The sequence below is a fragment of the Carcharodon carcharias genome, chromosome 12 (genome assembly GCF_017639515.1).
Source record: "Carcharodon carcharias isolate sCarCar2 chromosome 12, sCarCar2.pri, whole genome shotgun sequence".
NCBI lineage: Eukaryota > Metazoa > Chordata > Chondrichthyes > Lamniformes > Lamnidae > Carcharodon > Carcharodon carcharias.
In genome coordinates, this window is record NC_054478.1 from 107,356,966 (window position 1) to 107,370,481 (window position 13,516).

Consider the following 13,516-nt stretch of genomic DNA (forward strand, 5'->3'; position numbering starts at 1 on the left):
GATGATGTCACTGTCTTTCCTTTCGAAAATCACACATGCCGCAAAAGTTTAATTTCCCTTTGCTGTTGTGTTTATTCAGTTAGCAAAAAAAAAACCTGGGTGGCAGGAGCAGGATTGGTAAGGGGCCCCTGAGATTACAGTATAACAAACCGTAATTTAAAGATTGGTTTTATTTACCAGAAATATGATTGCCTGAGGCTGCATGAGTTGGTTAAGCCCTTGTGATCTCAAATTAGTGAATTTATCATTGCAGTTAGGGTGAAGACAAATGTTAAAATTGTTTTGTTGCCACTTTTCCTTCAAGGTCACTCTACAAGTGACCCATATTCAACCATTAGTCGTTAAACAAGAAGGAAAAGACACAGGAGTGAGCACTTTCTGTCCCAAGCAAACCCTCACGTGCAATATTTAAAAATAAATTACAGGGTTCTTCTTGCCTGTTGGGAGGTATCATGGTTTTAGTAAAGTATTTTCTCTCCCATGGTTACACACTATTTCTGTTCCCAACAGGAGTTGCTCAGTAACATATGTCATAGAATACCTAGCAAGCATCCCAAGTGATTCCTTTCATTTCTATACAACTCTGTGTTCTGGGCTGGTCTGAAGACTGACTTTGATATTTACAAACAACTACTTGGTGATAAATAGGGACCACCCTGCAATACAAGTCATTGAAACAGCTTCTGATCCAGGAAGGAAAATATATATTTATCATTTCTGTTTAAAGAAAAGCAGTGGACCAATATTTTGTATTAAAGTTGCTCTCTTCAACATTCCTTCTTTGGTTGTCTAACAATCATAAACTTCTTAACCCTTCTGATTTACAGCAAATATTAAGGATTGAAATAACTCTTCCCGTAGCTGTGAAAGTCATAGTAGAATTAAATGTTTCTATACATCAGGATCTTTTCCTGCCATATGGGATGTTTACAAACCAGCAGCTTGTGCACACATAAAACACAGGACTGACACCATGTCTACCAGAAGAATCATTTCTATCACTTTTCCGGTGGAGACACCAATGGTACAGGCCACAGAACTTTTACCTGAACAGATACATGCTTTCTACTCCCTAAATGGGTTACACAGAAGAGCTACAATACAGCACAGGTGACCGAGGTTAATGAGTTTTCCACCTAGACGGTATTTAATACTCACAGCAGAGGGCAGTTTGATGAGGTGAATGGCCATTGTCAGGTAGATTGTGAATAGTATGAGAGCAATCACCCATACAGTCTTGCTTGTCCCGGTCTGGATTTTGAATGCATAACTAAACTGACCACCATAGACATAAATGATCTATAATTTGCAGATGACTGCAGTACTTATGATGAGAACCCCTATGTCCAGGGTCATGTGATATCCCTGCAGCAGTTGGAATTTCATCAAATATTGCAGTGGCTCTCAGCATCTGCCTGCTCCCTGAATCCTTTCTCTTTTATATTAACTCATGGGATGTGGGCCTTGCTGGCTAGGCCAGCATTTGTTGCCCATCCCTTGAGAAGGTGGTGATGAGCTATCTTCTTGAATCACTGCAGTCCATGTGGTGTAGATACACCCACAATGCTATTAGGGAGGGAGTTCCAGGATTTTGACTCAGTGACAGAGAAGGAACGGCGATATATTCCCAAGTCAGGATGGTGAGTAGCTTGGAGCGGAACTGCTGCTGTTGTCCTTCTGGGTGGTGGAAGTAACAGGTTTGGGAGATGCTGTCAAAGAAGCCTTGGTGAGTTGCTGCACTGCATCTTATATGTTGTGCACATTTCTGCCACTGTGTACGACAGTGGATGGAAATGAATGTTTAAGGTGGTGGATGATGTGCAGATCAAGGGGTCTGTTTTGACCTGAATGGTGTTGAGCTTCTTGAGTGTTGTTAGAGCTGCACTTATCCAGGCAAATGGTATTCCATCATCCTCCTGACTCAGCGCAGAATTCCCAGTCACTGGCCTGCTCTTGCAGCCATAGTATTTATGCGCCTTGTCCAGTATTTTTTTGGTTATTGGTAACACACAGCATATTAATATTGTAGGATTCATTGCTCGGAATGTGAGTGAGTGTCAAAGGAAAGCCAATAGAGTCTCACCAGTTAGAGATGGTCATTATCTGACATTTGTGCACAAATGTTACTTTCCACTTATCAGCCTAAGGCTGAATGTTGCCCCGATGCATGCAGACATGAACTGCTTCACTCTTTGAGGAATTGACAATGGAACTGAATTGATTTATCCTGCTTTTAGTGGACAGGACATACTGGGGCAATTTCCAGTCTTTCAGATAGATGCCAGTGCTTTAGCTGCACTGGAACAGCTTGGCTAGGGGCACGCGTAGTTCTGGAACAGAAGTCTTCAGCACTACAGCTGGGATGTTGTTAGGACCCATATCTTCTAGTGTGCTCAGCCATTTCATGATATAACCTGGAATGAATCTAATTAGCTGAAGACTGACATCTTTGATTCTGAGGGCCTCAGGAGGATGCTGAGATGGATCATCCACTTGACTCTTGTGGCTGAAGATAGTTGTAGATGCTTTAGCCTTGTGTTTTGCACTGATGCGCTGGGCTCTGAAATCACTGAGGATGGGGATATATGTGGAACTTCCTTTTTCCATTATTTGTTTAATTGTCCACCACAATTTACAATTGTATGTGGCAGGACTGCAGAGCATAGACCTGATCTGTTGGTTTTGGGATCACTTAGTTCTGTTTATAGCTGTTTTCAGCTGTTTAACATGCATGTGGTCTTATGCTGGAGCTTCACCAAGTTGGCACCTAATTTTTAGAAAGCCCTGGTGCTGCTCCTGGCATGCACCCCTCCACTCCTCATTGAACAGGGCAGATCCCTTGGCTTGATGGTAATGGTAGAGTGAGGGATATGCCAGGCCATAAGGTTACAGATTGTTGTGGAATACAATTCTGTACCCGCTGATGGCCCACTGCGTACGAACAGCATTGTGGGAATACCTTCACCACAAACACTTCAGTAGTTCAAGAATACAGCACATAACCACCTTCTCGAGGTCAATTCAGGATGGACAATAAATATAGTACTAGTCTTGCCAGCGATGCCCACATCCCATGAACGAATATGAAAAAAAGACCTCAATGATGCCCAGTTTTGAGATCTGATCTGAATCTATCCCAATTAGCACAGTTATGGTTCCACACAACAGATGGGATCATCACCACAAGGACTCTGCAGTGATCATTCCTAGCAAAATTGTCATGGATATTTGGATTTGCATAGATAATTTAGTGAGGCTGAGGTCAAGTAGCTTTATCTTCTTGTCTGATTTCTCAACACTTGCCATAGGCCCAATCTGGCAGATATGTCCTTCAGGACTCGGCCAGCTTGATCTGTAATGGTGCTACCGAGCCACTCTTGATGGTGGACATTTAAGTCTCCCACCCAGAGTACATTCTGTGCCCTTGCTGCCCACAGTGCTTCTTCCAAGTTGGATTCATGGGGGAGCACTGATTCATCAGCTGAGGAGGGATGTTAGATAATAATCCTTGCCCAGCCATTAGACTTTATTGAGTCGGGAGTCAATATTGAGGACTCCCAGAGCCACTCCCTCCCAACTATATACCACTGTGCTACCATCTCTGGTGGGCTTGTCTTGCTGGTGGGACAGGATATACCTAGGGATGGTAATGTAGGAGTCTGCAATGTTGCCTATTCTGTCAGGCTGTTGTTTGATTAGCCTGTGGGACAGCTCTCCCACTTTTGGCTCAAGTTCCCAGATGTTAATGATGAGGACTTTACAGGGTGAAGGGCAGGGTGTGCCTCATGTCCAGTGACTAGGTTGATGCCGGGTGGCCTGTCCAGTTTTATTCTTATTCAGCCTTTAAATAGTGCTTTGATACAACTGAGTGCCTTGCTGGTTAGGTGTCAACCATGTTGTGGACCTGGAGTCACATATAGGCCAGACCAGGTAAGGATGGTAGATTTCTGTTCTCTAAGTGCTTTTGAGAACCAAATGATTTTCACCATAATCCAGCCATTTCATGGTCACCATTATCATTATCATCTAGCATTTTATTCCAGGCTTATTTAATTATCTGAATATAAATTCTTCAGCTGCCTTGGCAGGATTTGAACTCATATCTCTAGATCAATGGGCTAGCCTTTTGAATTACCACTCCAGTAAGAAACCATTATGTTACCATATCTGGTAATCCTTTATGGGGTGTAGCTGGAATCCGGGGATGTGTGGCTATCTTGAGAGATTGCTGCTTTATTGGCTCCTTGTCATGCCCCGTGCTTTCCCCCCGCCGACCCTGCCTCTAGCCAGATGACCAGTGATATGCATGAGACCATTCCGTAGAGTGTTTCTAAAAAATAATTTTCCAAATAGTCATTCAGTTTTTAAAGGCTGGTGGTGCTAAACTCCTAATGTAGTGTTCACAGATAACTTTGCTTTACTCTGGAATTTTTCACACATGTGATAGGTCAGTAACTAAACTGACTAGACCATGAATTACCTTGCATGATTAATCAGGGTTCTGGACAAGTTGCTTATATCAGGGATTAACCGATCTTTGATTTGTGTTCATGCCAGTTCAGCTGTAATTATATCTGAATAGAGAAATAGACTGTTCTTCCATTTTCACATTCGACCATGTTCTTTTACGAGTGTGAGAGAAATATAGCTCATGAAGCTTACAGGCATGAGTGAGTTATCAGGAGTGATAGAGTGGTTGCACTACTGCTGCATGCTATGTGGCATTCTGTTTATATTCCTGCTAATACTGTCATGATATTCCAGAATGCAGTTAGGTTTATGAACTGTGTCATGATATTTTCATCCACAAGTGAAAATATTATAACCCTGTCTCTGAACATGGAAAAGACAAAGAGTTATGACTCAGTGTTTAGTCAGCATAAGGTTCTCTTTTCCATCATGACTCATGGTGCATTATGGCCATTAGCTGGTATGGCAGGATTATTTCTAATATTATTCTTAAAGAATAATGGAAACTGTGATCAGCAAACCTTTTCTTCTTTACAGTAAAATCTATTGCAAAGATCTGAATTATGTCAGAAGCCATATAAAATGCAAGTGATACTCAAAAGGTGGATTCACTGGTTTTGTTTCTGGCCATTTCAGTTCATTATAGTAATACCGTAATGTCAGCTGCTATGAACAATACATTTGTTTCATCGCAATTGCTTGGGTTCATCAGTTTATCCATTAAACTTGTGTCATGGTTGACAGTATGCCCAACTTATCGTTGTGAGTTTATCTCACTCGGATGCAATGGAGAAAATTATGTTAATGGCATAAAATGAATATAGATAAATGGTGAGGTACGATAGTTTACCAGGAGATAAACTGCTGAGTGAAAACAGGTCTCATAACTGTTCGTTATCCAGTCTGTCGCCACACTGTGTTTTTTGTTTGGTTTATATACCATATATGTGGACTGAAAGCTTTACTCAGTCTTTTGTATTGCACTCATTCTTGCCAATATTTTCTTTGGTTCCAAGTTCTATGGTAGTTTGCATTTTACGTAGGGCAGAATTTTGTCCTTGGCAGGTGGGCTCTGTGGAGGCGGATGGGGGCGGTCAGAAAGCCGATTGCTGCCCAAGATCCTCACCGCACCGCGATTTCACGCTGGCAGGCCAATTAAGGCCTGCCCAGCATGAAACATAAGCGCAGCTCTGGGCACTGTCTTTGTGTGGGGGCAGGAGGGGTGAGCGGGCTGAGTGTGAACTTCATGAATGTGCACGAGTGAGCCCTTCAATCTCCCTGAGGCATGGAGCTGCTTCAGCGAGATGAAGAGATAAAACAAAAAATAATAAAGAAATAATAAAGAAAATAAAAATGTAATAAAACATGTCCCCTCATTTTTATTTGCTTTTGGAAACCTCATCCTGCCCGTGGATGAGGTTTCCAAAAAATGGAAAGGCCACTTGGTCTTTTCGCCTGCCTGCCAACCGTTAGGTTGGACGGACGGCGAAAAATTTAGCTTAATTGATTATTTAATGGCCTTAACAGGCATTTTAATTGTTGGTGGGTGCGCTGCCGACTCCGGCGCATGCCCGCTGAGTGAACTATCGCGTGACTGCACATAGATGTCGGCATGCTCGGTTGACATCAATGTGTGTTATTTCATGCTCGAGCAGGTTGAGCGCACGCCTGCCTGCTGAACAAAAATTCCTGCCTGTAGGTTTACATAGAATGTACAGCTGTTACAACCATGTGAGGAGGGGTAAAAATTCACTCCCCTAATTTACCACCCCAGGTCTTGCTGTAACATGATTTAGATGTGAATTTAGTGAAGATGTGCTTTGTCAATACTGCAGGAGTCCCACTATGTATGCTTTCAGATTATAAAGAATTAATAAGACAGGTCTTCTGAGTTTAAATCAAAGAACAAGACAAGTTTATTGACAAGTTTATCGTAACCCTCATTCATATGTCATGCACACAAACATGCACAAGTACAGATGGTAGGATGCAAAGATACACTGAATGATTTTTTACAGTTCATGAGAAAAATAAACAATCAAGGGAGTATGCAGTTAACTGTCCTTTGGCTGGTCTCATTACGCTGACTGTACATTGCAGCTGTTTTGTTCAGTTATATTCCTGGATGTAGCTATACAGAGCAGATTTCCATGTTTTATCTGCAAAATATCTTGGTTTACAATAAATTTCCTCCTCTGCAATATCCATGCACAATATTTCTGAGAGAGAGTGTGTGAGAGAAAAAGAAAGAGGAAGAGAAAGTGTTTTTAGTCTTTCATTGTAGCATTTCCATCTCTGCTGCTATTTCTGGCTCGGTAAACAATTCTTAAAAAGTCTTGCTGGCTGTATATTCAAAAGGAATTCAATTGTCATATCTGCTGCAGTCTTTGTTTTGTAGAACAGGCAATTACATGTTGATGCCTCATCTCCAAAATCTTTGAAGAGTTTCAAGATTGTGTGAAAAACAACTGGAAATGGGGCCTTTCACACACCTCATGGAGGTTTGAGTGTCTGTTGCCTGTACATACCATTTAGGTGGAATGCAACTTGTGTATTATGGCTGGCCAGTAGCCCCCCATTGTTGTAAGAAGATTACAGTTTATTAAAATCCAGCCAGAAAAAAATAGGCATGATAATTGCTGATCAACAGCATGATCAATGCTGTTGGTGTGGTGAAACATTCTTGTGGATTTCTTGAGGATCAGGATTTTCTGCTCTGGACAGGTGGGCAGGACTGTTTTGGGGTCTTTTGTGCCTTGTTTTGGGATAACATTGTGCTGGATTGGGTTGGTCCTCTCTGTGGTACATAGGTGCTATTATTTTTAATCTTATTACAATTGTTCTTCACCATGAGACTCATTTCATGATGATGCTAACTGTTAAGTAAGAAAAACTGTAATATTTATTACCTGTATATATCCATGTGTATCCGATTAACAACCATAACAGACTGTGCAATTTATATAGCACCCTGGATGAAAAATGTCCCAAAGCATTTTATAGAGGAGTAAAGTGGATACTGAGAAGCTGAGGCAGGTTAGGAGAGGTAATCAAAAGGATAGTCAAATAGTTAGGTTTTGACAAGGTTTTCAAGGGTGGATGGAGCAAAGCCGAGGTGGAGCAGTTCAGACATGGTGTTCTAAATTGTCCAGCCAAGACAGCCAAGGAAATCTCTGACATAGAAGGATGATGCAAAGGTAGACAAAGTTAGAGGAATAAAAGGTTTAGGTCAGGCTATAAAGGTGGAAAAGTTGATAAGGCAGGGTAAGACAAGGGCACGGATGGCTTTATGAATCAGTATGAAGGGCTCAGCAACAAATTAAGTAACTGCTAGGGCAACCTAGCGAAGGACAGGATTTTGGCAATAACATTTTGGACATGTTGAGTTTTTGAGGAACTTTTCATGACCTCAGGACATCCTAAAAGACTAAAGCCAATGAATGATGTTCAAGTGTTGTAATTTAGGCAAATGCAGCAACCAATTTGCTCACAGCAAGGTCCCACTAACACAAACAGGAATGAGAAATAATTACCAGATAATCTGCTTTCAATGTCATTGATTCAGGGACACAAGGAAAATTTCCTTGCTCTTCAATGAATGTCATATGACCTTTTACGTCCAGCTGAGCGCACAGATTTAAAGCTTAATGTTGGTTTAATGTTTAATCCAAAACATGGCTTATTTAACAGTGCAGTAGTCCTCCAGTACTGCACTGAAGAGTGGGTCTATGTGCTCAAATATCTGGAGTGGCTCTTGAATCTACAATCTTCAGATTGAGAGGCACTACCACTGAGTCAGGATGGTTGAACTTGAAGTCCAGTTTCGGAAATCAAGTCTAAAATCAGGCTAAACTCTGAAGAAGTGTCATACAGACTCAAAGCGCCAATTCTGTTTCTCTTTCCACAGATGCTGTCAGACCTGCTAAGTTTTTCCAGCATTTTCTGTTTTTATTTCAGATTTTCAGCATCAGGAGTATTTTGCTTTTATCTTAAAATCAGGCCTTTTGCTCACAATGGGAGTGACACAGTGCTGGGACAGGAATTGTTGTAGGGGTAGAAATAAGTGGCCTTGGAGAAGAACAACATTCCTAACAGTAAGGCGCACAACAGCCTTCCACAATGGTCAGCATCCTACAGAAAGCTTTAGTGCAATTGGAATCTTTAAAAATAAAATATAAACTGCAGAAATACACTAAGATATTGAAAAATAAACCACCAAGTGAACTGGCCCTGAAAAAGCAGCAGATGTGTGTTATGTATTTCTTTGTGTTATTTTTTGTACATAAACCTGAGTCATGACTTGTATTTTCAATATGAATCACCAATATTATTATTTTATTCATGTTTCATGTTGTGTAGTGTAAATTTTCTGTGTGCCTTTTTATTAAAAAGAGAAACTTCTGGGGAACGTGCATTCTCCAGTTGGAGCTGATGACTGAACAAAAGAGAGAATTCAAAAAAGGAGTTAGAGATGAAGAGGGAAATCCTAGGTAACTGTGAAGGGCAATTTGAGATGAAAAGCAGATGACCAGAGGCAGAGATACAGACCATGAGGAAAATTGCCATGATGGTGACAGAAAACAGAAGCTGAAGAAACACGACGAGATTGCAAGTGTAGGCCAGCATATGAGGGAGACGGTAGGGAACTTTCAAAGTGGCCTACAAATCCTTCAAAGCACAACAGTGCTGTAACCTTTGAAGACTCATATGAGGGCAATGAAAATAACCCAGAGGGAGAAATAACTCATCATGGATATCAATTATTTCTCGGAGCACACATGTTATGAGCAGATATATTTATAGTTTGTTGCAGATTTGTTATGTTTCAACAAAAGTGCCACAGCTCTCAGAGGTTATTAATTAATGAGGTTGTATTGGTCAGATGAATGAAGTAAGTAATTACATTCTTGTGAATATGTTTATCGGTGTACAGTATGTACGCAAATTACAGAAGGATGGAAAAGGGTTAAAAATCCAAAGTGAAAGGTCACAGCATTCTTTTGTGTTTACCTCACAGATGACAGATATTCCTAAATATTTTACCTATGTATTTCTTTAACAGTAAACTTAGAGCATAACATGCATAAAGAGTACTTTCTTTGCTTAAAAATAAATTTGAAAAATCTCCACCATCATTACCTAGGAACTCATTCTGTCATTTGAAGGTGCTGTAATTAAGTGAACCATATGATTACATGATGGTTATAGCCAGTGACAGAAGAGTCCCAGTGTTGTTTTTTCCTTTGTTTCTTTGTGCAATTGGAGTACTTCAAAACAACAGCATGTCTTATCAGTTGTTGTATATGAAATGATATTCAATTCTCAGACTAGAATATTGAAACAGGTTACAGTGCAGTCACATAACACAGACCTGGTTACTCAGTCATCTTTTTAGGACCTCACACCAGCTGTAACTAGAAGCAGGGTGGACATATCTTCAGTTAAAATAAAGTGACAGCAATTGAAATTTGCTGATGATTTATAGTTGAATGCGCTTATTGCAACAATGATATACTTGCAACAAATTACATTCTGAGAAGCAAGAAAACAGTTTGGAAACAATTATGGAGGTTTTCGGAATTTTATGTTAATTCAGCATCCACAGTCACTGCATTCTGTTTAACTCTACAGAACATTTCAGAATTACAGAAAATGACTGAACAGGCTGACACTCTTTTCTCTGGAAAAGAGACAACTGAGGGGTGACCTATCAGAAGTTTTTACAATTATGAGGAGGTTTGATAAGGGTAGATGTTGAGGTGGACTAAACTGTATAGCCCTCGAAAACAGGTGCTGGTTTCGCGCTGCCTGTTCGATCTATTGTAGGCAGCATGTTATCTTTGTACTGCCTGCTCATTATAATGATTGCTCCATACAGCCATCGCTAGATGAGCTTTTCATTGGCTGCACACATCAGCAAGAGGCCCAAAATCAATGCTTGCTCTCACCACTTAAAGGAGAGGTGCATTGGGTCTGGAGCTGAAGCTAGAGACCCCTTGGGAACTAGACCCAACCTGGGAAAGACCAAAGGATGGCTTAACATGGGAGAGAGTAGGCATTCAGGTTTTCCAGCACTTCATTGGAGACTTCGGCTGAGGAGATGGAAAGGAGGAGAGATGTTCTGCATTGGCTGGTGGTTAGTTGACCCTCCAAACACATAGTGAAAAGGCAATGGAGGCAGATAGCTACAAACGCAATGCCAGGAGTTTAGTTCCAAGGACTTGGATATATTGCCACAAGAAATTTATAGATCTCACAAGTGGTGAAGGTTACTGAATGAAGCCTGAAATGCCATATCCCACCAACTGCACCTTTGTCCAATTAACCACCCCTGCCGATCACTAACCTACCAGCAATTTCACTTGACCAGGACTGATACCTAACATGCAAATGCTTCACCTTATCCTCACATAATTATCGCACCCACATCTCACAGGTTGCACACATTGCCAGCTTTTCAACCATGACAGCCACAACACCCAATCAGATTGCACAGCACTCACTGACAAAGTTCCTTCCCTCTTGTAGGAGAATGTGGTGCACAACCATAGACAGCAGGAAGTAACCTGAGGGGAACAGGCATAGCTGTATATTCTAACTCCCATGGAGGAGATGGTGCTGACCACTATCGAAGGGTCAGTGCTGAGGCCATGGCTAGCGGCTGGTGTGAAGCCATCAAAGATGATTGTATCCTCATACACAATCCTCCTTCTCACATTGCACTTCCTCCTCAATTCATACCCTCTTCTAATTTACAAGCTGCAGATGGTATAAGCAGGCACATCTTTCTTTCCCTCCTCCATACACAATAACCTTTCCCTGGTGTCTTTTTCCCTTCAGATCCACAGTAAGTGAAATCTGGCCAGGCATGAAGGAACGCCAAGAAGAGAATGATGATGGAGACTTACCATCACTTGGTTTCACACTCACAGCTACAAGTTCAGGTTAATGGGTGGGGGTCGGGTGTCAGAATGCATGCAGTCTGCAGTGATAAGACACTGGACATAGGTGTCAGCTTGCTGGACAGCGAAGCCACACGTGTATTCTGCAGAAGACTCAGGTGAGGTCTTCGATGAGCCAGGCTTCAAAAGTATTCTGATACGTGTACACAAAAAAAAACACGGTGCATTGGGAAGCCTGCCAGAAAGCTTGCAGTCAATATCATGGAGCATGGCAGAGTCTGGCACCAGCTTGGCACATGAGCTTGAACCAATGAAGTGGGATGGAAATGGTAGCCAACTCCATCAATACACTTGCAGACCAAATCATGATGGCCAATGGTCGATGTCTCAGTTTCCATTGCAGCACATGCAGCTTCCGCCAAAAGCCTGATTGAAAGCTCAGATTGAAGACATGCCAGGTCAGCTTGGTGTCATGCACATTCAGATTGCCACCATCATGGCCATGGATACTGGTGTCCCTGCAGTTTAATATTCTGTCACATGAGGGAAATGACAGAACTGCACAGAGCACTCTAGCCTCTCTCAGGATGACAGCATTTATCCTCCCACCCTGCCACTTCACCAGTGTCCTTGCAGTTTCCTATCAGTCAGCCCCACTTGAAAGTCAGCAGCCCTCCACTAAAATGGAGTATATCTGCACAGGACAGGCAAAGATATGGAAAAGACAGGCACTAAGGGAATTTACAAGGTGGGTTATTTATCTGCAGTATGGCATGATTTCATTCCTAAATCTGGTTTGAATTGTTTAATTTATGTTGACTATTAATTGTGCATTGTGACCAAGAGGGCAATGTGATGTTTAGTGACAGAGAAAAGGTAAGGAGTGTAGTACTGTTGGTGAATAGGGAATTGGGGCGACTGACATTGCATTTTTTCTTTGTTCATTCTTGGGATGTGGGCATCACTGACAAGGCCAGTATTTGTTGTTCATCTGTAATAGCTCTTGAACTGTGTGGCTTACTAGGCCATTTCAGGGGGCAGTGAAGAGCCTGCTATGGGTCTGCAGTCACATGTAGGCCAGATCAGGTAAAGATGGCAGATTTCCTTCCCTATGATAGTTTCATGGTCACCATTACTGAGGCTAGCTTTCAATTCCAGATTATCAATTGAGCTTGAATTCCACTGGCTTCCACGGTGGGATTTGAACCCATGTCCCCAGAGCATAGCCTGGGTCTTTGGATTATTAGGTTAGTGACATTACCACTACACTGCCATGTCCCCTCATTTGAATCAGTTTTTCAAGGACAGCCCTGGAAGAGGAGCACTGGCTAGATTGTCCCCTCCCTTCCTCTTCCTCCACCTCATCCTCTTCCATGTCCTCCTGTTCTTCCTCCACACCCTCCTCCTCATGGACCAATCAGGTTCCCCCTCCACACTGATGGCCTTGACAACTCTGGGCCTTCTTTGTTATGGAACCTCCTGAAGCCTTTCAAGAGCGCCTTCATTTTGCACTTACCTTCTATCTCTGCAGTGCCCACTCTTCCAGTGGGATTGCTGATAAGCCAGTGCTGAGGGCCCTCTCATTGGACCTGCTGCATCCCTACTCCACCCACTGACCTTAATTGGATGGCAGATTAGGAGGCCGCCTCACATAAAGTTGCTCTGGTGGATGTGCTGCCGAGATGTGCAGGCTCGGGATCGGCAAGTGGTCCTGATATTGAGTTCTTGATTCCTGTGGGAAAATTCAGCCCTTTGAATAGTGAGTCCCAGAAAGCCCCTGTGCAACAATGAATGGCAAACTGCAGCACGTTGCTGATATCTGCAGCACCAACCTGGAAAGAGCCAGACGTATTAAATTTCATAACTGTAGTTACCTTCCCAGCCACTGGCAATACGATCCTCACCATGCTCTGAGATTGGAGTTGTGGTTGCAGCTGTTAGCAGATTTCATTGAGAACATCCTTCGTGATGCTAAGTATCTAATGAAGAAGTAGGAAGAGAAATATCCCAAAAATTGCAGGGAGCAGAATCAGGTTCTGCCAATTAGAGTACCTGCCCATTATCCCAACTCTGTTTCCTTCCATTCAGTCCTGAACAGATCAATATTTTGCCTTCGATACCTGGAGGTTCAACTTTAGCTAGCT